The sequence below is a fragment of the Acomys russatus genome, chromosome 1 (genome assembly GCF_903995435.1).
Source record: "Acomys russatus chromosome 1, mAcoRus1.1, whole genome shotgun sequence".
Taxonomy (NCBI): Eukaryota; Metazoa; Chordata; class Mammalia; order Rodentia; family Muridae; genus Acomys; species Acomys russatus.
The window spans coordinates 89,472,701-89,498,618 of NC_067137.1; the positions used below are offsets into that span (position 1 = coordinate 89,472,701).

General features: G+C 42.3%; 1 protein-coding gene and 1 pseudogene across 1 annotated transcript in view; one reads left to right on the forward strand and one right to left on the reverse strand.

The window, feature by feature from the left end:
- Rad51b (RAD51 paralog B) overlaps nucleotides 1-25,918 on the forward strand; it is a 507,656-nt gene that overhangs the window by 264,114 nt on the left and 217,624 nt on the right. The gene's annotated exons all lie outside the window — the stretch shown is intronic.
- LOC127195357 (profilin-1-like) lies at nucleotides 635-1,051 on the reverse strand (annotated as a pseudogene).

Below are 25,918 nucleotides of genomic sequence, written 5' to 3' on the forward strand. Positions count from 1 at the left end.
CCACATAATCATCTCATTAGATGAAGAAAGACCTTTGACAAAAATCCAACTTTTATCCCTTCATGATACAAGTCCTGGAGAGAGTAGGGATACAAGGGGCACACCCCAACATAATAAAAGCCCACAACACCCTTACTAGCTTGTTCCTCATGGCTTGCTAGCTGCTTCCTTACAGAACCCAGGGCCACCATGGGCTCTCCTCCACCCTCTCTCCTCAACCACTAATTAAGGAAATATCCTAAAGTCTGAAGGACTTTATGGAGATGTTTTCTCAACTGTGACTCCCCTCTTTCTGGCAACTCCAGCTTGTGTCATGTTCATACTTGCATTGCAGCGCCCCCCCCCCCATTTAGCCATAATTATATATTCAATTTTTTAGTAGAATCTTTTTTTTTATTCAGATAACAAAACAAAACAAAAACAAAAACAAATTTTTTCCAAACACACACAGGAGTGGGTATAGGTAGGGGAAGGTATCTGTCCGTCCAGCCCCAACCCCAAGCCCATGTGGTTTGGGCAGCAATAAGGGAAATGGGGTAGTGGCCCCAAAAAATAATAGTATGTGTGTGTGTAGGGAAAGAAGGGGCACAAAAGCTGAAGAGAGCAGTGGGGGAGGGGACACATGAGGTCAGTACTAGGAAGGCCAAAGGTGAGAGGCCATTTCATAACATTTCTTGTTGATCAAACCACCATGGTCACCTTCTTTGCCCATCAGCAGCACTAGCGTCTTGGCAGTCATGGTAACAGTGACATTGAAGGTGGGGGCTCCTCCGGTGTTCTTGGTACGAAGATCCATTGTAAATTCCCCGTCCTGCAGCTGTGAGTCCCAGATAACAGAACATTTCTGGCCCTTAAGTGTCAGCCTATTCACAAAAAAACTTGATTAGTCTTTGCCTACCAGGACACCAACCTCAGCTGGCATAATGCTAACAGAGGTCTTCCTGGGGAAGGCGGCCCAGATGGAGGGCGAGTCCTTGTAGCCTACAATGGCCGTGTCCTGACAGGCCCAGTCTGCCATTAGGCTGTCGATATAGGCATTCCACCTGGCCATGTGAGACCTATCTGTTCCCTCTAGTCCCTTACTGTATACCTACCTCTATGGTTCTATGGATTGTAGCCTAATTAATACTGACTTAATGGCAAACAGCCACATATAAATGACAAATATATATATTTGTCTTTCCGGATCTAGGTACCTTAGTTGGGATGATTTTTTTTTTCTGGTTCCACCTATTTGCCTGCAAATTTCATAATGTCATTTTTTTATGATGTCATTTTTTAAATGGCCGAGTAATACTCCATTGTGCAAATGTCACCACGTTTTAAAAATCTATGCTTCTGTTGCAGGACATTTGGGTTGTTTCCAACTTTCAGCTATTATGAATAGAGTAGCAATGAGCATGGCTGAGCAAGTGTTTCTTTCATACAGTGGTCAGCTCTTTGGGTATATGCATGCCCAAAAGTGGTACAGCTGGATCTTGAGGTAGAACAGTTTCCATCTTCTCTCTTTGCTGACCAAGAACCTAAGACTAGCTAGCCCAAGGACCTCGGGTAACTTCCCCCAAAGGAGCCAAGCAATAAAATGACTCCAGATGATATTCTGCTCTACTCACAGATCAGCGCCTTGCTCCACCATCATCAGAGAATCTTCCTCCTGCAGTCGATGGCAACAAATACAGAGAGTAAGAGGCCTTAGAACACTCAGCCCGTAAGGTCCAACTCCATCAAACCCCTCCTCTCAGGGATCAGGGAAGGAAGAAGCAGAGTGTAAGAGCCAGAGGGCTTAGAAGACACCAAGAAAAGAAGGCCCTCCTGCTCAACCTGATCAAAGCATGCATGCACTCACAGAGACCGCGGCCGCATGCGCAGAGCCTACACGGGTCTGCACCGGCTCCGTCTTGTATCTATCATGGCTTCCAGTGCAGTGACTTTGTGGAATTCTGAGTGTGTGAATGAGTGGCTCTGTTTCCTGTGCCTTCTCTTGGGCTCTTTTCCTTCTGTTTGTTTGCTTGTTTTGTCTAATTCCAATGTGTTAGTTTTGTTTTTTATTATATTATATTTTAGCTTAGTTTCATTTGTTATTATCCCTTAGAAGCCTATTTGTTTTCTAATAAGACAGAAAGGAGTTGGATCCACAAGGGTAGGGAAGTGGGAAGGGACTGAGAGGAGTAGAGGGAAACTAAACCTTAATCAGTATATAGCATATAAGAAAAAAAATCTATTTTAAATAAAAGGGGAAAGAAGGAAGAAAGAGAAGGAAGAGAAAGGAAGGCGGGAAGGAAGGAAGGAAGGCGGGAAGGAAGAAAGGAAGGAAGGTGGGAAGGAAGGAAGGCGGGAAGGAAGGAAGGAAGGCGGGAAGGAAGGAAGGAAGGCGGGAAGGAAGGAAGGCGGGAAGGAAGGAAGGTGGGAAGGAAAGGAAGGAAGGCGGGAAGGAAGGAAGGAAGGCGGGAAGGAAGAAAGGAAGGAAGGCGGGAAGGAAGGCGGGAAGGAAGGAAGGAAGGTGGGAAGGAAAGAAGGAAGGCGGGAAGGAAGGAAGGAAGGCGGGAAGGAAGGAAGGAAGGCGGGAAGGAAGGAAAGAAGGAAGGAAGGAAGGTGGGAAGGAAGGAAGGAAGGAAGGTGGGAAGGAAGGAAGGAAGGCGGAAAGGAAGGAAGGAAGGTGGGAAGGAAGGAAGGCGGGAAGGAAGGAAGGAAGGCGGGAAGGAAGGAAGGTGGGAAGGAAGGAAGGCGGGAAGGAAGGAAGGTCGGAAGGAAGGAAGGAAGGAGAGTCCAATGGCTGTTGAGAGCAGTTCCTACTTACTGCTGGAGTAGTCAGCTGTAATTTCACTGAGCTGTGTTCATTACACTATTCCATTTGGGGACACTTTTAATTATCAGGAAAAAAATGTTCTTATGTAAAGCTTATGGAGATAAGTTTGTTCTTTCCTCCACAGAATAACCCATCCTTACTTATAAATGGCTGAAGTGTCCAGCAAGTTCTTTCTTCTTTGTGGGAGGGTCCTAGTTTCTGCATTTGTGCTGATGGCGTGGTTCCCCACTTCACTTCTTTTCCTGTAACTCTTTTGATATGCTCCAGTTTTTCTGTATGTGCTTTAAAACTTGGCACCCAGACTGGAGGCAGGACTGTAGCTGTGTTAGCCAGGAAGGCTGTATATTTTCCTTACTCTGAACACTATACTTTTGCTAATCTGGCCTTAAATTGCAGTGGGCTTTCAGCAGCCAAGTGACAGCATTGGCATATATAATGCTCGCAATCAAATATAACCCTAGGTTGTTTCACATGAACTCTTGCTCAGCCTGCTCTTTCTCCCATCCCAAATGAAGGCATTTTCATTTATTCTCATGCAGTCTCATCTTATTAACTTCAGAGCAATCTTATAGTCAATTTTTTTTTTCTTTTGGTGGGGTCTACAAGCTTGGCAGAAGAAAAAGAAGGAAAAGACACACCCTCACACTCCAGTGAATACCACAAACAGCTATTTGCTTTAGGTTCAGGAAATGAAAAGCTCTGCTGGTTTTAAGTGTCTCAAATGGCTTCCCTCCTCCATCCCCCACCCTCCGCCCCTCTGAGGCCCTTTGCTCTGAGGCCCCATGAAGGATGTCTGCAACTAGACTCTGTTTAGGGAGAGTGCTGTTCCCATCCTCCACATAGCAAGTCAATAAAAGCTGCTATGTGTCTTGCTTAAGCTAAGGGGCATCTTTGGCCTCTCCGGGAAAGCCCTTGCTGCCTGACTGTATACCACCAATGCAGTATTCCATTGCCTGGTAGACTTTGCCCATTGTCTCCAAAGAAAACCATCTTCCCTACAAAGCCCCCAAAATCCACAATCCGTCTCTGCAGAATATCTGAAGGCTACAAAAGTAGGTGTGCCCTTTGATTGGCCGGCTTCCTCTCTTTCCCTCCCTCCCTCCCTCCCTTCCTCCCTCCCTCCCTCCCTCTCCCTCTTAATAATCAGGGGAGTAGGAAATGTGGAGAATTAACCGCATGACAGCAGCAGAGGAATTCATTAGGGAAAATGAGATGCGGTCTGCTCAGATTTCAGCCTCTCAGGCAAGAGTCACAAAGGAGTAATCTTCCTCTCGTTGTTTTTAATCATTTCTTTTGTGGAACCTTCATTGTCCTGGAAACCAATCTCAGTGTCCAGCTTAGAGGGGCCTGAGATCACAACTGTCAAAGGGAGGTTCTGATTCAAGGATTACTAAAGTGATATTAACCAAGTCCCTCTAACCTGGCAAGTGGAGGCTGGGAGCTGCGCCCTCCCTCTATGGAATCTAGCTGCAGACAAGACTCTAGTCAAGTCCCTCTAGTCTGTCACACAATGAACAGTGATATGTCACTGCTTTTATTTAAGGGGTTACCCATCAAAATTTTGCTTTAAGAATGTAACATTGTACACAGAATTTTACTATTGAAAATTCTCAAATAGACCAAGAAGAGAGACGATGAACAAAAGTTTTCCAATGTAGTCTCCTCTAACTTAGTATCAGCAGAGACCCTTGCTTTCATAGGCCTCAGAGACATATTATGATAACTCACCATGGCTTACAGTATGCATAACATTCTCCTTGAAGGAACTCAGTGAATTACAGCAGTGGTCTCCCCTGTAACTGTATCACGGCATCTGCTGGGTCTGCAGAATCTTTTGCTGTGACTAAGGTTTTGCTCCCAGAGTCCACAGTTGTCCCTGTGTCTTGTTATTCTAATTCTTAATGATTTTTTTTTTTAAAAACTTAAGTCACATTAGGGGGCTTCACACTGAATTTATTGAGAAAAGATTTTCTCAATACCTTTATGTGCCTCAAAAGTTTATATTCAGATATAATTTATTGATCTTATAGGTAAATCATTTGTGTCTCACGGAGGCAGATTAAGAATCTTGGAACATTTCTCCGGGTCTCTCCTTCTCACAACTCACCCTAGAAACGCAGAGTCATCACCTTGTCCATGCCTTTGTTTTTCAATACAGAGAGACACAGGCGCAAGCCACCTGCTTGTCAGCGAGGGAAAAACAGATCGGTCTTTCCCTATGAGTGATAAACAAGGAGCGAAGAATGCAGACTCCAGCAAGACCTGAACAGACATAGAGCGTATGACTATTGTGAGGATCTCAGCTAGAAAAGCACTGGAGATATTTTGCCTGCTTCTGACTTGATTGACAGTGAGGCAGGGGATTGACATGAGGCACTGTGAGAGAGGCACTGAAAGCAAAAACACTTGCAATATGAGTTGTGTACAGCAAGTAATGAAAGATGTGATTCTGTAGGGACTTACAAGAATTACCTATTAAGTGTTTCATTTGTGCTATTTGTTAAAATGACAAACAGGAAAATAAAAATTGAGTTGACTAAAAGAATTTGATTACAAATATACTATATAGTTACTAAAATCATACTAAATAAAGCTATTTATTCATATGGAGAAATATGGTATAGATGGGAACAGAAAAGGTAGGTTGTAAAAACAGTGTACTTAGAGCCCATTTGGAAAAATGTATTTATATTTGTGACATGGAAAAGAGAATTTTCAGGGAATACACCTGCCAGAAATCAATGAAAAGTATTGATTCTTGGAAACAAGGACAGTGCCTTACATTGATTTGAGATTGAGTTATTTTTGGTGTTGTTAACCAGGAAAATAGTGTATTTTACTGTATTTACAATTTTACTGTAATTTCAACTTTTTCAAAGTTCTGTTTTAAAAGTTAGACAGTTATTTACTGATTTATTTACTCACTTACTTTTCTTGAGTTGTTTGTTTACTTTCAAGTCCTTTATGGATGAGGAATGAGCAGCAGAATGAATATTGTTTGGAGACATTTAGTACACACACACACACACACATACATACACAAACACATATACACACACACATACACAAACATACACACACAAACAAACACACATATACACACACATACATACACACACACACACATACACACACGAGATGTTTTAGAGTAGAGAAACACTAGTTCAGCAGAGGTGACTCCAGATTGTCACAATAACATACAGTGGAATTCCATTCAGATAGGGCCATGGTGGAAATTCAGAACAGGCACACCTAAAGCACGAGGAGGAAGTCTGTGGTGAATACCCCTGAGAGTCAAGAGACACAAGCCTCGCAAGGCTTTTTTGCTTGTCTTTCTTTTTCTTCCTTCCTTCCTTCTTTCTTTCTTCCTTGCTTTCTCTCTTTTATTATTACTTTTTCTTGAGAGCTAAATCCAATAAAAGGGAGAAACAACAGGGGCTGGGAATCAGATTCATTCTAGGCTGTTGTCTTTGGCTGTGTGTGTGTGTGTGTGTGTGTATGTGTGTGTATGTGTGTTTTGTGAGGGTTTTTATTTTATTTCTTTTTTAATTTTTTATTTAGAAGTATAAGATTTATAAAAATAACAATGTACAAAGCATGTATTTCATTACTCGTGTCCACTTATTGCGAATATCTTTACCACATTTGCTTTATAACTTAGTCCTATCATATACTTACACACACACACACCCCATACACACACACACACACACACACACACACACCATACACATGACATTGTTCTGAGCTATTTGAGGACAAATTATCTGCATTTTGATTCCTTGTACCCATCAAATGTCTCAGTGTCTATTTCCGGGAAAAGAATATATTCTTTTGTTCTGTTTTGTTTTGTTTTTCGAGACTGTTTCTCTGTGTAGCCTTGGCTGTGCTAGACTCGCTTTTTAGACCAGGCTTGCCTCGAACTCACAGCAATCCGCCTGCCTCTGCCTCCTAAGTGCTGGTATTAAAGGCATGTATATTCTTTTATATAACCATAGTAGAATTATTTCCATTAGTAAATTTGGTAAAATATTTTTATCTAACACTTGTATTCTAGTTTTACCAACTAATCCACTAGCACAATAATGTCTGCCACAGCACCTCTTCCTTCCAATATAGAGCCAATTTGGGATTACATCTTATAGTTAGTGGCATAATTTGGTGTCATGTTCATTCAGTTTCCTTTAATCTAGAACTTTCCAATAGCCCTCCTTTGACTTTTATAAATTGGGCTGTTTTAAAGAATGTAAGGCCAGCCTTCTCCCAATCTATGACCCTTTAAAAGCATAGTTGATATTTCCTTATGATCTGGCTCAGGTTATACTTGCCACCTAGGTGGTGTTTTGTCCTCAAGTTATTGTTTCTGGAGGTATGCAGTGCTCATCTGCCAGTCATTGCTCATGTAAAATGTGGCCACTGAGTCACAGCGTGTTAGTTCCCCCTCTATATAGTTACTGGTGTTTACTCACAAGCACAGCACTGCCATCCTGCTTTTCATCACTGTATGTGGATCCAGTGTTATGTGCTGAAGGCCCAATAAGAGGGCGTTACATCATGGCTTCCAACTTCAACTTTCTCTTCATATTTGCTGGTCAGTACTGTGACTTTTCCTTATAAGCAAGAGAACTTTTTTCTTCTCTCACCTATCCATTCATCCATCCATCCACCCACCCACCCACACATCCATCCATCCATCCATCCATCTCTTGCCAGTTTAGACTCTCATAGATTTCTATTCTTTTCAGTGGTCAGTACTATATTGAGTTATTTTAATGTTCATATAATCTCTTTTGTAGCTGGTATGTTCTTGTGTTCTAATACCCCTATCATATTTTAGTGTTGCTTTACTTTTTGACATGATGTTATCCTAGCCATGTCTTATACTTGCCTTGCCTCAACAAGCAGGTTGTCTAGTTTTCTAAAAATCTCCAGTTCTCTTTCAGTAGAAATTGTATTAGCTACCAGGTTCTAGACATACTTGTGCTCATTAATATTGTGGTGTCTGTACTTGTCAGCCCTTCCAGTGTACAGACAGAACTGGAAAACATGTGTGCATACACATATACACATAACATACACATATATGTATTTTAGAAATCACCAATCAAACACCGAAACTTCCATTTCAACATATTCTCAGGGGTTTTGCTGCTTTTTTCAGTAAGAAAAAAAAATAAAATTTCAGTTTTATACAATTTTCAAGCTTGAGATAAGAAGGCATATAGTAGTGGGAAATAGAAAATTGGAACTTACATGAGATGATTAAGGTTAGTGGTCAAGGTTATCAAATCAGCCACACAGAGTTAGGAGTTTGCCAAATCCAAAGGCAGGAATGTAAGGAAAAAATACTGAGAGAGAAAATAGCTGAGAGTGTCACTGAATTAAGATACATTTAAAACTACTGTAGAAGAAGAAGGAACTAAAAAGAATAGCCTTGGAAATAAATGTAGAAACTGAAGTTCAAAAGGTAGCTAAGTGTAAGAACATACATACACACATAAAGATATTAAGTAAAAGCTGGGCATAGTGGCGCACGCCTTTAATCCCAGCACTCGGGAGGCAGAGGCAGGCGGACCGCTGTGAGTTCGAGGCCAGCCTGGTTTACAAAGCGAGTCCAGGACAGCCAAGGCTACACAGAGAAACCCTGTCTCAAACAAACAAACAAACAAACAAACAAAAAAAGATATTAAGTAAATTAAAAGGCATCTCATCACTGTTTCTCATGCTTGTAATCCTAACACTTATGAGGCTGACACAGGAGGACTACCTTAAGTTTGAGGGTAGCCTGGATTTCATAGAGAGCTCTGGGTCAGCCTGGGCAGCAGAGTGAGACCATTTCAAGAAGAGTAGTCGTAGGCAGTGCTCTGTAGTCTCATGGTGGTCAAGACTAGAATAAATGCAAAAGCCAAAATACATCCAGGTGTGGTGGTGCACGCCTTTGATCCCAGCACTCAGGAGGCAGAAGCAGGCTGATCTCTGAGTTTGAGGCCAGCCAGGGCTACACAGAGAAACCCTTTCTAAAAAGAAAGGAAGGCAGGCAGGAGGAAGAAAGGAAGAGGAAGAAAGGAAGAAAGAAATGAGGAAGGAAGGAAAGAAAATAAGAGACAAAGGGGAAAAAACACAAAGAAAATGAAGGCGAAGAAGTAAAAAACTTGAGAGTGCTCAGAGAAAACTGAAGACCACAGTTTTATCTTTAGATTTTATATTTGATTACCAAAAGTTTCCTTTTAATCTGACATTAAAACTCATGTGAGCCATTTTCAAGAGTAAAACTTTAGAATAATAACCCAGCTTACATTCATTACCATTTCTTTAGTCTTTGGAGGACATTTACATATAGTTTTTCTTAACCTTGTAGATATGATCCACAAATATTATTTTGTTTCTAATTGCATGCTAAGCAAGTTATGCTCTGTGCAGCAAGCACCCGAGTCTGTGAGGCATTGTAGGCAGGCTATTTTTAGGAAACTCGTGTTTTTCTTTAAAAGCTCGGTTAGCGTTTGGAATTGATATGCAGTATAATATTTAAAAGGAAAACAACACATTTCCTCATCTCCCAAGAGACTTCCTAAAATAGCATGTAATCTTACCTACATTGGGAAAAGCCTCACATTTTATAAATTGTGCTGGATCTAACCCAGATTATCTGACCAGGAGTGTCCCCCAAGAAAAACAAGGTGTGGTGAAGGTTGTAGTAATGGCAATTAAGAAATTTGTGTTGTGCCTGCTGGACCTCACTGAAGGCAGTGACCCAGCCTGTGGCTACTGGCATGGTTTCCACTGTTGAGACATGCTGTCTTTTTGGAGAGAAATTCAAACCAAATCTTTGCCCACTTTGGAAGCCAAAAAATTCTTCTAATTCTTTTCAGCCACAGCAAAAGCTGGGCTTTTGCTCATAGGATCCACGTCTGCGGGATGCACTGTATTAACCTGTTTTCTGTGCACTTTTTAAACACTAACAAGTCTGATTTTAGTTGCTTCTCTCCATGCTCATGGAGTGTGAGAAGACAGAAGTGTCTTCCATGTCACCTGCTTGAAACCTCTCCCTTAGCAGAGGAAAACACCAAAGGCTCAAAAGAGCAGAAGACTGTCTGTAGCCCTGCAGCTGGAAACGGCAGAGCCCCGTCTCAGGCCACCTGCCCCTCTACCCAGGCTTGCAACTGGCTAATACACTACAGCATCTCTGTTCAGCTGCAAAGGCTCTCTAGGGTTATAGGCTACATTCCAGATGTGGACCATGAGGCCCGCGTGATAATGAGCTGCCCTCTGCTAGAGGCGTGCTATGCTCAGCAACAACTGAGCAGCCCGTGCACAGCAGCTACCTCTGCACAGTATGAAAACCAGCTAGCTCTTCATTGACCTTGATGGAATCTGCCAGCACTTTGCTAAGCTCTTCTTGAGGTGGAGAGGAAGTACTTGAGAGCGAGCGCTTTGAAGTCTCCTTAGCAACGTGAAAGAACAAAGAAACTTTTTTGTGTGTGTGTGTGACTGCTTGGAGGGAGTCCTTTACCAAAAGCTCACAAGGTGGTCCAGAATGAGTAGACAGGACACTGCCAATAAAATTCCCCGGTTGAGTTACCAAAAACTGAGGGCACAGAGAAGTAGCCTCTGTCTGAAATAGTAGTTTTATTTTCACATTCCGTGCTTCCCTGACAGAGCAGTTTCCCTTCATCTCTCTTCCCTTTCACTTCCCAGTTCTCAGGGTCTGTTATTGTCAGAAGCATTTCCACACAGATATTTGCACATCCTGTTTGACTTCTCTAACTTGGCATCATAGCCAGACTAGAGCGTTTACAACTTCCTAGAGCAAACTCCTTGTATTCTAATAGCTTGTGTTTACGGCTTTCCTCTGTAGACAGCGATGTGTGAAGGAAAGGCACTAGTCAGACCTTCGATTATCTGCTCTGTGTGAGAGATACACGTGTTGAAGACTGATTTCTGGCTTGCTAGACCAGTTTCCCATGACTCTTTTAGGAAGAAGCATTGTGTATAAGACTAGTCAGCTGTGGGGTAGTTACAGAACTTTTGTGCCTGCTGGACATAGACTGGACCCTAACTTTGTAGCTTACACAGCCAATATGGTGCCCTCTGTTTAAAAGGAGAGGCTGTAGCTAGCGATTGGTTGGAAACTTGAGCTCTAGTATCTAACTGATCTGGGGTTGGAAGGGTCAGCCATTTGCAAGCCATATGACCTGAGTCTTATTCCCACTCTGTAAAAAAAGAGATGTCATAATCACGGCTTCGAAGGATTGCTGTGAGAATTAATGAATTGTAAATGCCTGGACCAGACTCAGACACAGAACTCTTGTTGTCATCATTGTCACCATCATCATCCGCAGTAGAACAAAGGATACATCACCCTGTGTGTCTTTTGGAGTGTCAGAAAATTAGACTAGAATTTTGCTCAGTGCTGGGTCTTTCCTTTGGAACCACAACACAGAGTAGAGAGTGAGCTGCTATAACGTGAACACACATTTGTGAGAAACTGTAGCAATAAGTGTGGTCCAGGATGTTAAAGAAGGTAGGGCATCATTCTGGTTTAGAAAAGAGTTGGTAAGTAGAAGACATGTCCTAGAACCTGCAGAACACTGATCTTTAGAAAAATTTAGGATCATTAAGTGATTGCTCATGAGAAAAATATTTGGGAATAATCCAAGCTTCCTAAAAGCAAACCATTCCTATTTGTGGCCTCATTTTATTCCTTCCCAGCTTGACTACAGGGCAGAAACATAGGTTCTGATTTATAGGAGCAATGTGGCTGATGCTGTTCTGTTGAAGAGGTTGATTAAATAGGTTCAGAGCTGGTTGAACAAAAGTGTCTTGGTGATTTTGAGCTAAATGCTGAATGATGTCCATCTGAAAAGACATCCTTGCTAAACCTCAAGAATCTGTTTGCTGACTAGTTTTCTCATATAAATCTTTGATGGAAGCTCTAAATATGTGCTTTCACACTCAGGGTAAGAAGAGAGGACTAATAAATCCAGTGAGACTGGAGTTTTTAGATCTGTGCAGGTTGTGGGACAAATCTGTCACTAATATGTGCCATTGACATTGTTGAGCACTTGCTGTGTGCTGAGCAGAAGGTTGAGTGTGTTACAAAGTCCCCACGGTGACCTCTGAGATACACTATAGAAGAAAATAAAGGGACAAAGAGATGCTAGTCATTACTCAGTGCCAAGGCTAAGTAGAATTAGAACTAGGGTGGCTAGGAGGGGCCATTGCTTGATAACAAGATGTGGGGAAAGGTCGGAGAATGCAAGTAAATAGGCAACTGAGTATGAAACAATGCTGTCCATATACTTGGTGAAGAGTGGAGAAAGAACTAGCATGAGACTCAGGCACATTATTAGGATGCAGTGCTGCGGTTTGAGTTGGGGAGAGAGAGGGAGTGGGGAAAGGAGACCGAGTGGGGGTCATGGGTGTTTAAGAGAGCCAAAGTCTTATTTTCTCTTCACTCTCTCTGAAGAAAGAAACTCAGACACCAGCGTGACTGTGAGCAAGATGCTAGCATTAGCCCAGGAAAACCATGTTAGGGACATGGCTCTTCCTCCTCTTGTTCCTATCCTGGTTAAATATTCCTGCAGTTGGACAGGCAGCTGGGTCGCAACAAGCCCTGTCTTGCAGAGGAGGAGAATTGTGCATTCTAAAGCCAGGAGTCATCTGATGACTGTGCTCTGTGTAAGAGAGAAGGAAGCCAAGTCCTCAGCTCCACAAAAATGTAACCGTAATAACTGGAGTCATGAATCTGAGAGAGACTGGGAGGGAGGACATGTGGGCAGAGGGAGGGGACAGGGTGGAGATAATGTAAGTAGAATATGCATACTCAAAATTCTGAAAAAATTACATAAAATAAATGTAAAAAATACTTCTTAGACTCTTCAGGGAAGGCCTCTGAGAAGATTGGGGTATTACTCTAGTAGAGGGCCTCTGTGGAAACTTTAAAGCAGGGGAATGTGCTACCTCTGGCGTTTGTCATCAAGCCCAGAGTAATTTTGTCCTTGAAATGTTAGCCCTTTGTACCTAATGGGGCGAAAAAGACTTCCAGCATGTGGGAGGGGGCATCTAAATGATCTCTACAACCCCCTCCCCTGCCTCCACTGACTCTCCTGAGATCCATTAAGATGAGCATTGGTAAACAAGAAAAGCCACAGGTTAGTCCCTAGTTAGCTTGTTTGAGCAATAGGAGATGGTCAGTGTCCTGAGTGCTGTGGCTTGTCATGTTCTCAAGTGGCTTTGCTCCAACTGTTTGTTTGCCAGTGTTTGGAGTTAAAGGGAAGGACAGTCTACAGATTTATGCACATGGCACTCAAAGAACAGAAGAGGCCAACTTCCGTGCTCTGGTACCCACATGCAACAAATATAGCTGTATCCTTCCCGGAGGACTCAATTTGTAAGCCTCTTTAGTACATTGTGCTGTAGGGCCAATCCCCCAGTCTTGTGGACAGTGCGTGAAACCAGCGTTCCCTTTGGTTCAGCCTTGTTGTTGTTTTCCCTTTAGACCATGGGCTAAATGAATCCTTAGGGGTTCCAATTATAATATGGAAAAAAAGAACTCAGGGTTCTGAGAACATCTTCTGCTGGATAGAAAGATTATTGGGAATTGAATGTTACCCAATTTTTTTTCAGGAAGATTAATGTATCCCTGTTACTTCCAATGACAGGTAGGACTGGGCCGCTTACTCCCAGCTTGTCATTGCAGTAACCTTGCATTCTTGCACACTTTTCACATTTTTAAAAGTGCTGTTGTATACATACTGCTATGGTGCTGTTTGGAAAGTAAAGTAGAAGAGGCAAGACAATTATAACATCCCCATTTCAGAAACAGGAAGCACTGGTCAGAGAGAAGGCTAGGGCAGCAGTTGTAACACTACCAGTGTCACGTGTTAGCCACCTTCAGAAGGACATCAAATTTTTGCACTTCTTCCATCAGTTAGGTACTATTGTCCCCATTTTGCCACAAGGGAGCTGTCAGTCAAACGTAACTTGACCCAACATTATGCCGTGGTAACTAGAAACACCAGAGTCAGACCCAGAGCTTTCTGATTGTGAGTTCTACACTCTCAATTGCTAGATTATTGTCCATAGAAAGGTCATGAACCTTTTCAAGGCCACTGGGTGCCTCGGGCCTTGGCAGTTCCAGCGTCTGTGTCTGTAGATTGCTGAGCATGCCTCCACATCGGGCGCCTGCTTCACTGGTCTTCATTCTCCATTAACTGTATTTTATTTCTTCTTTAAAACAAAGAAGCATCAAGTGAAATGAGCCAAAGTGTTTCCTATAACACAGAGAGGTAGTTCCTCATAGCCTTTCAGAACCACAGCGACTCTCGGCTCTCATGGGGCCCGTGCCGGTGTTCTCTTTGTACTCTGGTTCTTCACCATCTCTTCTCCTCAGAGTGTGTATGGTTTTTGTACAATAAAGGTTCACATGTGATTTCATGCTAGGTACCCCTATTTTACTACTTTTGGCATTGGTAGAGGCAGGATGTTTCTCAATGCACTTGGGAAAATTAGTTCTCAAAAGAGCGTCAGTGCCTTTCAGTGGAAAGAGCTTTGGTGTCAGCCAAGCAATTGAAGGTTCCATCTCAGGCTCTTCCTAGAAGAGGGACCTTAAATGCATTGCTGACACCTACTGACAGCTTATTTCTGCATGAGGTGAAGCTAACTCTTGACCTACAGGCTTGCTGGAAAGTGCACATTGAAAAGGTCATTGGGCATTTGGTGAGAATGAACTATGTTGTGGATACTATGCATGTATTTGCCTCAGCCCTCGGGGCACCTCTAGAACATAGGTCTTATTAGCTAAGCTTAATGGCTAAGAGAACAGTCTCGAAGAAATTTGATGGCTTTTCTCAAGTGAAGTGCACCTTGGAGTCTAAAATGCATTTTCCAATGCAATGCAGGGGACATTGAATCTGATATGTGTCCCTTTCAGAGCCTTTGTGGAGGAATGAGAAAAGACTGTAGGGCAGGGCTAGGCACTCTTGGGAAGCAATTGCTGTAGAGGGGAGGAAACTGTGGACGACTCTAGGTCTAGGGTCTGAAGTGTCTACTTGATGTTGAAAGGTCAACTTTGTATACATTGGCAAGACCTTCTCGTTGAAAGGTAGCCTTAAAGCAAGAGACCTTGCTCAGTTTCTCGGTAACTCACAGTAGTTAACAGCTTAGAGTTAACTCCTTATCTGTAACAGGCCTTTAGATTATAGACCTAATGAGGATGTAAGTTTAAAGCTTTATAATTAAACAGTTCCATACCATTTACAAGGCATGCCATACAACCCTGAAAAGAAATTGGAGCACGTGGAAACTCTGCTGCTATAAAGGAGCAGCAAAAGGAAAACTGATGTGAGTTGCTGGTCCAGGTGATGGAGCAGAGAACAAAGTTAAGACTTGTTCTGTTCTGAATTGTAAGGATTATTTGATGATGCCCCCATGCCCACCCACTTCCAAGTGAGCGCCAGAGGTTAAAGAAACGGTTGCCGCATTGCTTGGTTCGTTTCTGGTCTAGCTTGGTGGCCTCAACAAGAAGAACTGTGTGCTTTTGGTGGTGTCACAGGCAGTTGCCAGTCTGTTTCAGGACAGTTTGTGTAACTATCAGTGATATTTGTGATCCTCTGAGGACAGGCACTAGAGAAGGATTTGCTTATAGGAAAGCCCAATGTTCTTTGAGTGACAACTTGATTTTGATGTTGTGTGAATGTGAGAGCTAATTGATGCTGTATTAATATCTATTTAACCAAGTGACAAAAATCAGAATTTCAAATGTGCAACTCTTTTTTGTTTGTAGCCCGGGTTAGCCTTGTATTTACAGCAATCCTCCTACTTTATGCTCCCAAATGGGGGCTGGAGAGATGGCTCAGCAGTTGGGAGCACTGACTGGTCTTCGTGAAGACCCAGGTTCAATTTCCAGTACCCACATAGCTGCTCACAACTCTCTTTATAACTCCAAGATCTGACATACATCCAGGGAAAACATCAATGTAGTAAACAAACAAATAAACAAACAACCCTTTTAAAAAATTCTCCCAAATGGTGGGTATAGGCATGAACTAAATACTTAACTTGTCTTTTTTCAGGGATGAAAAACAAAGTTTAAGAGTTATGAAAAAAATTCATAATTATATAAAAAATACAATTCGTTTTTGAAAGAGTAGACTAACTTAGTTTGCATGTAACCTCAGAGTTTGAGTCTATGTGAGTTTTCAGTAAGATGTGTTAGATTTGGGATGTGTAGATACATTAGTGGAACGTGGCATGATTAGACATGATGAATTATATGATCAGAAATAGACACTGTGATGGATAGTGACAGAGGAGCAGTGGAGTGCCAAGGTGGTGACAGGGCATTGCGAACCCCTCTCCAGTGTGACAGGCTGGGTAGGTAGAGGGACGTCTGCCATCAGAGATACTTTCAGACCAAGGGAAACTACAGAATAAGAAAAGTATTAGTAAAGAAAGTGGAACCTCTCCCTAGCTCAAAATCATAGTATGCCCGTGTGTTTGACTCAGCTCCTGTGTCCTGGGTATGAAGACCTCTCAATTCTCTTGAGGCAGGAGAATTAGCAGTGTTTTCTCTTGTGAGGAAGTTTTATAAAAGAAAACAATAGAACATTGGGAATTTTAAAAAATTGAACATTAGCCTGATTGGATTTACCTAGTCCATAGTATGTCTTCCTGTTTATCCCATGGAGGCACATGAGTTTTAAAAGGAAAAAAAAAATGTATCCTTGAGAGTGGTTTAATTAATGGCAAGTTCACAAATACAGCTTTGTAATATTCTTTTTTAAGTTTATTTAAAGGCCTTTAAAAATTTTTACATTATAAGTATGAATAGTTTGCCTGCTTGCATGTATGTGCACCATATCCCAGTCGGATCCACTAGGAGTGGGGTTTTGGATGGTTGTAAGCCACCATGTGGGTGCTAAGAATCCAACCCAGGTCCTTCACAAGAGCAGCAAGTGCTCTTAACTGCCAAGCCATCTATCTAACCCTTGAATATATTATTGAAAAATCCTCCAGTCTCCATGTCCTTGTTTGGAAGCCCTTTGTTACACTCACAGTGTGAGGGGCTCCTCCTGTGTCTACCTAAATACACTGGATCACCTTAGAGCCCTCTTCTCTGTGCTCTGTCTAAACACACTGGGTCACCTTAGAGCCCTCTTCTCTGCACTCTTTGCAGAGGATGGAAAGCAGCTGCTTACTCTTTTCTGCTTAACAGTCCTTGTATTCTTAAGGAAACTTTCAAAACCATCCCCTTTGACCTGGATATTTTCAGATAGAATCATTTCCAGTACTTTCGTCTTCCATATAAATCCTGTTTTTCAAGTCTAATCAGCCTTATGGCTCTCCTTTAAAACATCTGGATTCCAGAACATGGTGCTACAATCCACAAGGTCTGAACTATTTTTAATAACAATAAAAAATTTGTTTGTTTCCTAAGTGATCCCCTTTATAAATTCCATCATCCTGTTTGAATTATTAGGCTGTACTTTTTAACTGAGATCCAATGCACGTCCTACACCATGAACTTGTTTTGTAGCATATCGACTGGCATGTACAACTATCACCAGCATCTAATCCCAGAACGGTTTTTGTCACTGAAAAAGAAATCCAATGCCCGTTAGCAGTCACTCTCAATTTCTTCTTCTCTGGTTTCTGGAAACCACTCGTCTTATTTTCTAGTTTTTGGATCTGTAAATTTTGACATTTTCTGTAAATGGAACCATATACAATGCACCTTTGTTTGGCTTCTCTCCTTTAGAACAATATTTTTAAGGTTTATTCTTGTTATATGATCACTTAGGATTTCATCACACACACACAGTGGTTGCTGTTTTATCACCTGCCCAGCCCACATTTTTATATTCATTTTTATTTGTTAAATTCAGAATTACTTTAGTGTAAAATAATCTCCGTTATCTCACCCCCACACATAAGAATACTCTTAATTCTAAGTTTTAAAATCTTATTTAGCCCTTTAATGTTTTATTCTGCAATTCAGTAAGATCCTATTGAGTCCCTAACTTTGGTGTCCAAGATGCAGCAGCTTACAGACTGCGGCAACTAACCCAAACCAGCGCAGAATGGTACTCACTTCATCGTTAGCCTGTACATCTATTAGGTCATGCATATAGCAACTTCTTTTCTGCTGAAGGTTTCATTCTCAAGGGTCTACACAGACACTCCCTTGTCTTAGAGGAGAGGGCTTTTCACAGGATGGTAACTGGTTTCCTATGGTATGGGGGTGGGGAGTGGGGGTGATTGATGGAAGAAGCCAAGGTATTATAAGATAATAGTCCTCACCCCTTGGCTCTGAGGGGAGATGTTTCCTGTACCTGAGGAGGAGACATGTAGAAACGCTTGGAGGACTATATGTGCATGGATTCACTCCTAGAATAGGAAGGAGATGCGAGCTTACAACTTGGTCATGCCATTGCTGGAGCAGATGTACCCCAAACTGTGGCATCTATAAAATGAGATGATAATGCCAACTGTATTGGCTTATTGTGCTATTTAAATAAAATAGCCTATGCAAACCATTTAATGATAATATGTGATACATGGGATGTGCTCAGTAAGAGGTAGTTATCAGTCTTAGGTAAAGCCTATGCGTTTTCAAAATATATGTAAATGTTATAGTGGCCCCTGATATAAAAGAGCCCAATACCTTAATAGTAGAGGCAAATTTTATAGTTAATATGCTAACTTAATGACAAAATTTATGGGGCTGGAGCGATGGCTCCACCTGTGCTCTTCTTGAGGATTCAGATTTGGTTCCCAGCACCCACATGGCACCTCACAACCATCTGTAACCCCAGTTCCAGGGATCCAACACGCTCTTCTGGTTTTTGCAGACACTGAATGTGTGAAGTACACATGTATACATGCTGGCAAAACAGTATGCACAAGATACAATAAATAAATCTAAAAATAATTTAAACTTTGGAAAATGTACTGAACAGGTGCATAAAGTATACAGTGATACTTCCTTGCCTCACTCGAGCAAATTTTGTAGAGAAAGTAACTATAGATAAAGTACCATTGGCATCAAGAAAGAAATGTTTTTCTTTCTTACATACACACTGGAATAGAAACCTCTGTGAAGAGTAGAATTCCGTTTTCTTTGCCCCTCTATGCCTCTTTAAACTGTCCATTGCAGCATTTTAGTGACATCCACCCATACTCTGACCAACCCCAGGACTCTCCCTCTAGCCCAGACTGTCCTCCTAAGCTCCAAGTTGTGTTGCAAGTGTCTCCTAGGTACTTGAGTCTGATCCATTTGTCTTTTATTCATGAGTATCTCTCACACATCCCCTATCTTGTTTAGTAGGGACAACCTTTATTCAGTTCCCTAGGCCATAATGTTGGTGCCTTCTTTGAATCTCTCATAGTCATGTGTCTCTGGTCTCTCTTTTTTGTCCTGTTTTGGGATCACCTCCTATTCAGAGACCCTAACTTATTACTTTCTCTCTGCCTATCCCAAGGCCTGATTTAGAACCCACATGGTTTTAATAAACGCCTGATCAGTAGGAATTTTTTCTATACCTCTTCTTCTTTTTTTTTTTTTTTTTTTAATTGAAAGGCCACTCGGACACTCATAACCTTGTGTGCCTTTGAGCCTGTGCACTAGGGCTCCCGGTTCTTGTCCCGTTCTTCAGCTCTCGGGTTATTAGTGAGGCTGTTGTGTGATCTCCTCCAGCAGGCATGTGTCATTGTTGAGGAGGCACAGGTTGATGCCATGATGCATAATTCTTTTCAGCTGGTTAAGCCACATACTCAGTTCCACCAAACCCTTCTCAGGCATTTCACAACCACTTTCTCTTTTTTCTTTCTTTCTTTCTTTCTTTCTTTCTTTCTTTCTTTCTATGGAAAAAGAAATTAGGAAATGAAAAAAAAAAAAATCCTAAGCTAAGACATTGTCTTGTCCCTGGTGAGAATACACTTTGGATTCCTGGTTGACCACTTTCCATACTGTCATTGCATCTGGAGAGCAGCAAGCCCTGAGCCTGGCCATTGTTCCCATGGTTTATGTTTTGTGTTCTGCTGCGTCCTGGCTGGGAGCAGACTTAACCGACAAAGCCGATTTCTATAGCTAGGCTGATATCACCCATGATTCAAAACCACACTGAAAAATGACAAATTAACCCCAGCCACAGTTTTTGTTATTCTTCTTATTGAGAAACACCTGTGCACAGACAATGACGTTCATGTTTGCCAAACAAGACCAAACAACCCTGCTGTGGAGTGAAGGGGAAGAAATTGGGAGGCCACAGAGAGCAAAGCTATCCTAAAGTAGAAAAAGCAAGCGACTCTGGTTCCTTGGGTTTTTAGACCACTCTTGGATTTTTAAGCCTTGGGTTAAAACGAATGGGTTTTTAAACCACTCACTTTATGCAGCGTCATCCTGCTCAGAACCTTTGTTCACTAGTTGGTTTCTTATCCTGAGGTTGTGTTGAATTGGCCCATCTCTTGCAGGGCGTGGGTGATTCTCAAGAGCACAATTGGAAAAATTATCATAGAGTCAGCCTCTCATCCGGGTCCGGTTTCACCCATTCCCAGTCATGTCCCTCATTGCCGCCATGTTGGTTGGCTCCAGAGCTGCCACCCTGCCTGCTTCTGCTCAGGCTCCTCTGCCCACTGTGTCTTCCCACCCATTCCTAGATGTGCAGCTTCCACCTTACCTCTTCTGAAAAGCCTTTCAGCTACACATTAGCCTCTCTGCCCATAGTTCTGCAGCTCACTGAGCATCTAGTATACACAGCACATACTCAGATCTAGGAGTCACAGACAGTTGTGAGCTGCCATGTGGGTGCTGGGGGACTTGAACCCCAGTTCTCTAGAAAAGCAATCAGTGCTCTTAACCGCTGAACCATCTCTCTCCAGCCCCTTAAAACTTTTTTTTTTTTTTTTTTTTTGGTTTTTCGAGGCAGAGTTTGTCTGTGTAGCCTTGGCTGTCTTGGACTCGCTTTGTAGACGAGGCTGACCCTGAACTCACAGAGATCTGCCTGCCTCTGCCTCCCGAGTGCTGGGATTACAGGCGTGTGCCACTGCACCCAGCTAGTCATACTTAGTATTCTTAAGTTGATATTAAATATCAGGTTCAGAACATTGCTCTTGCTCTTATTTTTTTTTTAAACATTTATTTATTTATTTATTATGTAAACAATGCTGTGCCTGCATGTAAACTTGCATGACAGAAGAGAGAACCAGACCTCATTATACATGGTTGTGAGCCACCATGTGGTTGCGGGGAATTGAACTCAGGACCTTTGGAAGAGCACCCAGTGCTCTTAACCTCTGAGCCATCGCTCCAGCCCCGCTCCTGCTCTTATTTTACAAGAGGATCCATAAAAGTTATTTTCTTTTAAGTGTCAGCAGCACATGTAGAAGACACAGGAGAGAATTGTGCTGGTTTGAAAAGATAAGCACGCTATTGTGCAGTCCACAGAAACATTTCTGTGAACACTGTAAATTTAGGGGGAAATGTGCCAAACCCAGAAAGCACTGTGTAGGGATGGTAAAGTAAGTAAGTATATCAGATACTACTGAATTATTTGCACAAATGGTGGAGCAGTGAGTGACACACAACCCAAACCTACTCGTGTGTGTATGTGTGTGTGTGTGTGTGTGTGTGTGTGTGTGTGTGTGTACACATGCACGTTCACACATACTTACGCCATAGCCAAGCTGGTCCTTTTTTTCCATCTCATGGGTACCAGCTATTGAACTCAGATCATTAGGCTTGGCAGCAAACACTCTTAAACGGAGCCATCCTTCTGACCCTTGTGTTTGTATTTGCTATACATTTTAGGGTTCCTACTCTGCTTATTTCTTATTTTTTTCTTCCATGGTCTCTTATTGAAGTTACTGATTGCTTGCAGAAGTAGAAGCACGCTGAGAGCTAAGAGGCAGGCAGTTTACATTTCTGCTTCTATGCTATAAATAATCTCCTTTCTGGCCGGATTAAGGCGGCTCCTGCATGATCATGGGATGCTAATTTAGAGTTCTATTCTTCAGGAATCGTGACAAAAATCATCTTGCCAGTTGACATTCAGAACCATAGTTGGAAATTGTGCCCAGATCTGCAGTTTGTAATTAATGTGGAGGAGTTCAGTCAAGAGGTGGCTGAGAGTTCAGCCACAAAGGTGATTAAAGGATTGGGAGAGAACTATGAGGGAATTTGAAGAAACTGGGATTAGCATGGAAAGAAAGGAGGATAAAGGGCAATTTAATATCAGTATTTATGAACACAAAGCCACTTAGTAGAACATAGTGACCAGTGTTTTCCATCTCACCTGAGGAAAACACAAAGGCCTAATATAGACTGAGCATAGACATGCGAAGCATGGAGTGAACTACTGAGAAGTGACTGAATTTCTATCTCATGATATCTATACATCTACCTATCCCTCCCTCCCTCCCTCCTTCCCTCCCTCCCTCCATCCATCCATCTATCATTCATTCCTCCATCCATCCATCTCTCCTTCCATCCCTCCTTCTCTTCCTCCCTCCCTCCATCCATCCCTACCTCAGTTGTCTTAAGATGAGTTTTGTGCTGGGCATGCTGGTACATAATCATCTTAGCACTTTTTTAAGGTGGGAAAGAGGAGGGGAAAGATTATGAGTCCAAAGCCAACCTGGCTCACAGCAAGTAGAAATACCCTGTCTCAAAAGAAAAGATGGCTCTTGCTTAGAGATGATGGCAGATAATTGATGGCTTCATGGAATCCTGTCTGTTGTGTGATGATGGTGATGATGATATAGCCATGGAAATTGCACATGGGACCCTGTCCATGATTTGGAAGGCACACTCTCTGCCACAGTTATAACCCTAGGCCTGCATTATTATTTTGAGAAACTTCTTCCTGGGTCGCCATTAATCAGATGAGGAGAAAGTGCCTTAGGGTTTCACTCCTATAGAATTGCACCACCCAGCATATTATCCCATTCCCACTGTGACAACAATAACCACCAGCTTTTATTGGGGCCTACTCTGTGCTAGCACTAAGCTAAATGGCTTACATACATTATATCTAATCTTAACAGTAACCCTCTATAATGATTCATCTCCATTTTCTAGAAGAAAAAAGTTGAGACTTAGTCAGAGCTAAGGTCACAAGCTAGTAAAAGGCAGAACCAGAATGTAAATTTAAGCCCAGGTGTCTTAGCTCAAATGCTCAAAGCCTATGGTCTTTTAGAGTATAATTTTCTCTTCTTCATTCCAGGTGAGACTGGGTAGCTCATCTCTAACCTGGGGACCTGAGTCCAGAATCGTTTACTGGACTTATTAGAAAGTATTAACATAGTGAGAATGTTCGCTGTTTCTAGTAACTATTCCATATATCACTTAATTGATTCTAAAACATTGTTATCACTAAGATCGAACTTGTTCCCCTGCCTTTATCACAGTGTGAAAATTATGTATCCAGCCTGGTGTAGTGGCACACGCCTTTAATCCCAGCACTCAGGAGGCAGAGTCAGGTGGATCGCTGTGAGTTCAAGGCCAGCCTGGTCTACAAAGTGAGTCCAGGACAGCCAAGGCTACACAGAGAAACCCTGTATCGAAAAACCAAAAAGAAAAAAAGAAAATTGTGTGTCCATATCTGTACCATCTCCTGCTATAAACAGACTTGCTTGATAAACTCATGTTGAATGAGATGAGTGAAAGAGAACTTAGCATACTTACAAACAGTTTTATTTTAAAGTGTTCTATATGATGAGATGGCCTCTGGACACAATAGTGCAGGCTGTTTGGTCATGGACCAAATGTGGTATTTATGTTATCACTGTTTTGTGACCAGATCTCACATGAGATGTGTCCTTTGCAAAATGAAAGAATTTAATGCAAGTAGTTGCTAAAGTCCCTTCTAACCTCTGGCTTTCTGCACACAGTGAACACTGAAGTACAACAATATGATTTCTCTGGCCATTGATCTGGAAACCTAAGATCTTGCAGCTTTAGTAAGGAGATCCAATATTCTCTAAAAATACTATAGAAATTCCAAATGTACAGAGAGGTTCTCAAAGTCTTCTTGTTTGTAAGCCCCTAAAGACCTTAATTATAGGCTAGCTGATATTACGCTTTGTTGGTAGGCAGAATTGGTGTATCCAGAGCAGGCATATTTAGACACAGTGTTATATTTGCACTATTATATAAGTTGAAAATTCACTTGTTAATAACCTCCTATAAAATACTGATGTGTAGTTATTTTTTCATTGTATATATCTGAATCTTTTGTATTGACTTGAGGTTATCTCACTAGTCAAGCTAACATGATTTATTGGCCATGAACTACAGAGCTAAGTCACGACTGGCCTAATTGTTTTGTTGGCCTGCCTATAGAATTCTTGGCAGTCAGTGTTTTTTATAAAACTTCCCCAGTGGTGCCTTGTTCCCTAGAGGGAACATGTGCACGTTAGGATAGTATGTGATAAGATGATGAAATAAGTTCTGAGAGCTCTGGAGAATTCTCAGCGCAGTTAAAACTGTGACATTAATTGATGTCTCTAGCATACTCATCTTCACTATACGTGCCATTTTCAAGGTCACATGTGTTGGTGGATGAGGAAGAAATAACTCCAAGGAGCAGACATCGTCTGTGCACAGCTGCTCTCAGAGTGGTGCTATCACCAGAGTGCTGGGAGAAACTAGGCTTGGTCTCCAGTTCTGGGCTCTGCTGAATTCCTTAGTCACACGCTCACTGAACAGTCTCCTAGTCAGCTGTCTCCAGACAGGCAGGCCATACTGTGCCCAGCTCCAGTGTGGGGCTCCCTGTAACTTTTTGTTAGGCAACTCTTAGATCTGGGCACAGGGTCAGAGCTGTATCATAGATGTTATCTTAATGCCCCATCTAACTCTCAAGCCTGACATATCTAATGACTAATGACTTAGGATTTCAAAGGTGATCATGACAGGATTCTGGTACCATCACAGGCCAGGCCACCTTCCTTGTCCCATGCTAAGATTTTAGCTTTGACTAAGCGGAAGCAACTCATATTATTTGTAGCATGCAGGTGTATTTTTCCTCTCCTAAACATTTTCAGTTGGATTAACAGCGCTGAAATGACACAAAGGAGACCTGGCATGGAGCCAGTTGAGGGGTAACAAAAGGTATCCAACTCTAGGACAATCATGTCCAGTTTTGCTCATTTGCTATGACATGGGTTGTGTTAGTGCTGACTGGGCGGGTGGGGGGTGGCGGGGTGGAGGACAATTCTGGATGGGTCTGGAGCAGTTACTACTGCTCGGGTGAATCTACTCCAGACCTTTTCTATCTGAGTTATTCAGATTCTCAAGAAAGTGTTGGAGTGGCTAGCTTGGATTATAAACCTACCTCGTAGACAGGAAAAGGTCACAGCGGCTATGGATATCAAAGCCCACACTGGAACCTTCTCACGTGAAGGAAGACTCGAAGACACCTGATGCCCACCGTGGAGTTTTGCAGTGAGGAGCCAAGTTAGCCTTTCAGCGAATGGAGTGGGCAGTGGTTGTGCAGAGGCTCTGCCTCCTTAGCAGTTGCCTAGAGCGTCGCCAGCATAGGGGTTCTGGGCTGTGATTTAATGTCCTTTTTGCCTCCAGTGTAGCTTGACAGTACAGATCAACAAGTAACCAGCTACATCTTTGATCATTACAGTTGGCTGGAATAGATAGAATGAATGCTTTAAATTCTCAGAATGTGATTTAAAAACCATCATTATCATATACAGAAGGCCAAAATCCAGGCTAGCCATTACAGGCAAACTTTCAGAAGCCTAACCCAGCTAGTTTCTCACTTTGCAGTTGTGTAGAATGACAGAATTTGAGGGCTTTGACTAAGTGACTAGCATCGAAAGAATTGAGCAAGGCTCTTGCTGCTTCTGTAGGCTGGAGGGTTTGTGACCAGAAGCCATGTTGCGGATAGCAGATTCTAATAGTAACAGGTGTCAAAGGGTGACACACTGATTTGGAATGCCTTCTCATCTGTGTTTACTTATGACTAAATGCCCTCACTCATACTTCCTTTCCAAGCAGAGGACCAACCCTTCCTCTCTCTCTCTCTCTCTCTCTCTCTCTCTCTCTCTCTCTCTCTCTCCTCCTCTCTCTCGCCTCTCGCTCTCTTCTCCTCTCTCTCTCTC